This window comes from Artibeus jamaicensis, unplaced genomic scaffold (genome assembly GCF_021234435.1).
Source record: "Artibeus jamaicensis isolate MK-2021 breed Jamaican fruit bat unplaced genomic scaffold, CSHL_Jam_final contig_233, whole genome shotgun sequence".
Taxonomy (NCBI): domain Eukaryota; kingdom Metazoa; phylum Chordata; class Mammalia; order Chiroptera; family Phyllostomidae; genus Artibeus; species Artibeus jamaicensis.
In genome coordinates this window covers 8,216,158-8,219,697 of record NW_026521486.1, presented here as the reverse complement: position 1 = coordinate 8,219,697, position 3,540 = coordinate 8,216,158, and the positions used below count along the sequence as shown (strand labels likewise).

Genomic DNA, 3,540 nt, shown 5'->3' with positions numbered 1-3,540 from the left:
ACACTAACACACCAAACCGATCCAAGGCCTGCTTGGAATTCAGGACTCACTGTTTCCCAGGGAAAATAGGGGTTCCATAGGCCATTGTGGAGTCCCCCAGACTGGGCCAGGCTTGGTGCCTTACCTGGGCTCCCCCGGACTCCTTCCTGTGGGCCTCGCCTCCTTGTACTGCAAATGCTGTCCCATGGTCTTCCCTGACAAGCCCTGAGTTCTGTGAGGCTGGGTCCTCCGCATCCCTCCTGCTCGCTGTCCTTATGGCCCTGCATCTTGCATGGAGTTTGGCACAGAACAGGCCCTCAGTGCACACTCGCTGAGAAGCGGAGTGGGGTGGGTGGAAGGACAGAGGAGAGGAGCACCTGTCTTTGATGACTGGGGAATCCTGTTGACCAATCAGCTCCTGCTGTGGGAGCATCGCCTGTGTACCACGTCACATTGGGTGACCTCGGTTAATCCTCACAGCAAGCCCTTTTACAGATGGGGAACCCGAGGCTCAGAGAGGCTGAGCCGTCTGCCCAAGGTTGCATAGCTAATAGTTAAGCCAAAATTACAGCACTGAGGCTCTCACACTGCAGAGCCCCACATTTATGAACAGCCGTTCGTGCCGCAGAACCCTTGGGGGTGCTAGGGTTCAGTGGGGTGCACATGCCAAGGCAGCCAGCCTTCTGCTGGCAGATTCATGGTTTGCACGCAGCTCTGCCTATCTGCAAAGTCCCACCCGTACATGATCAGGGTGGGGGGAGGCCCTGCTGGTCGACTGCCTCCTCCCCCACCACTGGACTCAGCAACAGGTAGGTAACTACCGAGCTCTGGTCTGCTCTCCTGCACCAAAGGGCTTTGGGGCTCCAGCCTGGGACTGCCCCTGCAGCTAATGGGATTGCAGGAGCGGTGGAGGCAAATGGGCCAGACTGAATGGGGCAGCGGAAAGAATTTGGAGCCGGTGGTTAGAAGACTAGGTTAGAGTCCCAAGGACCTTGGGGATGGTGCTTCTCCTCTGAGCACTCACTCCTGGGAAATGGGACAGATGGTGATGATTCCCTCAGATTAATTTACACCCAGCACCTAGGATGATGTGGTCCACACCGTACCCAGGAAAGGGTGGTAGCATCTCTAAACCCATTTGTGAGACCTGGCCCATCTCCTCCAGTCTCATTCATATTTTCACACTCTCCCCTAGCTCCTGCCCCCTGCACCCCAGCCGACCCCCACCAATTACTGCATACACAGTGAGTTTTAGCTACACTCCCCTTCTTTCTCAGGCTCTTTTGTGCTCTCCATCCCCCCACACCTCTTGTTGTCTTTCTGCATGGGTCTACGTGGAGACAATCTGCAGAAGGTCATGTTAACAACCTGTGTATTTCTGCATGTCTGTGCAATCATAAGCGAAATGGCCATTCAGATAACATGCACACGTGAACACTCTGCTGCACCTGCCTACCACCCATTCACACGTGGCAGGTCGGTCACTGTTTCTCCAGATGGGATTCTATGAGGCACCCATGCTGCATCTTGATTTGTCATTCAAACAACACCACCCATGGGATGTTCTTCAGGTTGGCTGCGATAGCTCTGATTCATTCTTTTAACGGCAGCATAATATTTGACATTGAGAAGTACCTTCATCTCGTCTGCCATTGACAGGCGTTTACTTCATTTCCTGCCCCACTCCCTCTCGCTGCAGACAGGGCTGCATCACACACCTCTGTCTATACATCCTCCCAACTGGGGCTTTTACTTCGATGGAATAGATCCCCAGAAGTGGAATTGCTCAATTGAAGGGTATATGCATTTTTTAAAAAAATTTCTGTCGATGTTGCCAGGTTGCTTTCCAAAACTGCTGTGATACATCGCGCTTCCCCCAACAATTCATGAGCCTACTACTTCTTCACATCTACTCCACCACCAGGTGTTAACATTATTTTTATTTTTATTACTTGCCAGTCTGATGGGGATGAAATGAAGTCTCGGAATGTTAAGTTCCTGTAAACCAGGGCGCTGTGCATCTTTCTGTGTTTGCTGGCTGTTCGGGTCCGAGCGGCGTCCCGCCTGGTCCTCTCCTTCGTCTGGCTCCAGGCCTCCTCGTTCACTTCTTACCGGTTTGTGGGAGCTCTTCGTATTCTGTGGCATTGGCCTCTTATTTGACAACTTTGTTGCAAATAGCTTGGGACTCAAATTTCTTGTTTTTTATATTGACTTTATGAACAACATCTGTTGCCACAAAAAAGGAATATTGTGGAGTCAAATGTCTTTCTCTTCAAATATGACTTGCTTGTTCCTTCTGTACCCTGAGACTGCCTTTGTCATTTTTTTGCATTTTCTTTCGAGATATTTATTATTTTAATTTTCTGGCTGTTGAGGCCTTAATCCATCTGGGGTCTATTTATGTGTATGATGTAAAACGAAGTTTTGACTTTCTTACAAAAGATAGCTGGTTGTGCAAGTTTCATTAATGAAACAATTACTCTTCTTCCAGTTGAAGACCATCCCTGCCCCACAGTGGACTCTCCTGAAGGTGGGGACTGCATTCTGACCTCTCTGTTCTGTTCCCCTGATCAATGCGTCGCTTCCTCAGTAGCGCCATTTGCATTGGATCATAGGGGCCTCACTGTGTTCTGGGCTCTAATAAGCCAAGTTCTTCCCCCCATTCCTTTCTGTCATAGGATCTGGTTGTTGCTGTCTTCATTCTCACACATGAACTTCGAAATTATTTAATTCAGTGAGGAATTACTCACCACTGGGTCCCAGTGACTCACACGGGGTCAAGCATGCATCAGGGGAGCAGGAAGCATTTGTCGAGTGTTGTCGCTTCTTTTGTCCTTCCCCAATGGGCCCTATCTCTCCACCTCCAGGACGATGAAAAGTATCAAGTGCTCACATTCAAGTCAAAATTAGTTACCATGAAAAGGTGTACAGAATACAAATCTAACCGAATAGAGAAAGCTTCAGAGAGATTGAGACTCTCAGAGAGGTTATCATATTTGAGACCCTTGAATCAAAGAGAGAAGGCATTCATTTATTGAACACCTGTTTATTGAACACCTACTGTGTGCTAGACCTTATCTAGTTCTGGGGACATAGTGGTGGCCAAGACCAAGACAAAAATTTGACAATGGGTGCTCACTTCGGCAGCACGTACACTAAAATTGGAACAATACAGAGAAGATTAGCATGGCCCCCGCGCAAGGATGAGACACAGATTCGTGCAGCGTTCCATATTTTTAATTTTTAAGTGTAGAATTCTGCAAATCACATGTAATCTAAAGTACAAACTGATTTGGGGAATTTATATAAAGTATGCAGAGGAATCTAGCATAAAAAATTTGACGATGGTATTGTTTTGATTATTTTTCAGTGTGATAATGATATTGCGGTAATGTTTAAAACAAGAAGAGTCCCTCTTTTAGAGAGGCATGCTGAAACATTTACTGATGAAATGATACGAATCTGGAATTTGTGTCTAAACAAGCTGGGGTTGGGGAAGTGGGTAGCAGCACTGACAAGACAAGACTGGCCGTGAGTTGGTGATTATGGAGGCTCAGTGAC

At 47.9% G+C, this 3,540-nt stretch overlaps 1 non-coding gene across 1 annotated transcript; it reads left to right on the top strand.

Annotated features, from left to right (window-relative positions):
- Window positions 1-3,110: 3,110 nt before the first annotated feature.
- On the top strand, window positions 3,111-3,217 carry LOC119060620 (U6 spliceosomal RNA). The gene has a single exon (XR_005084618.2). It is a non-coding gene; the product is annotated as a U6 spliceosomal RNA (small nuclear RNA).
- The last annotated feature ends 323 nt before the right edge of the window (window positions 3,218-3,540 follow it).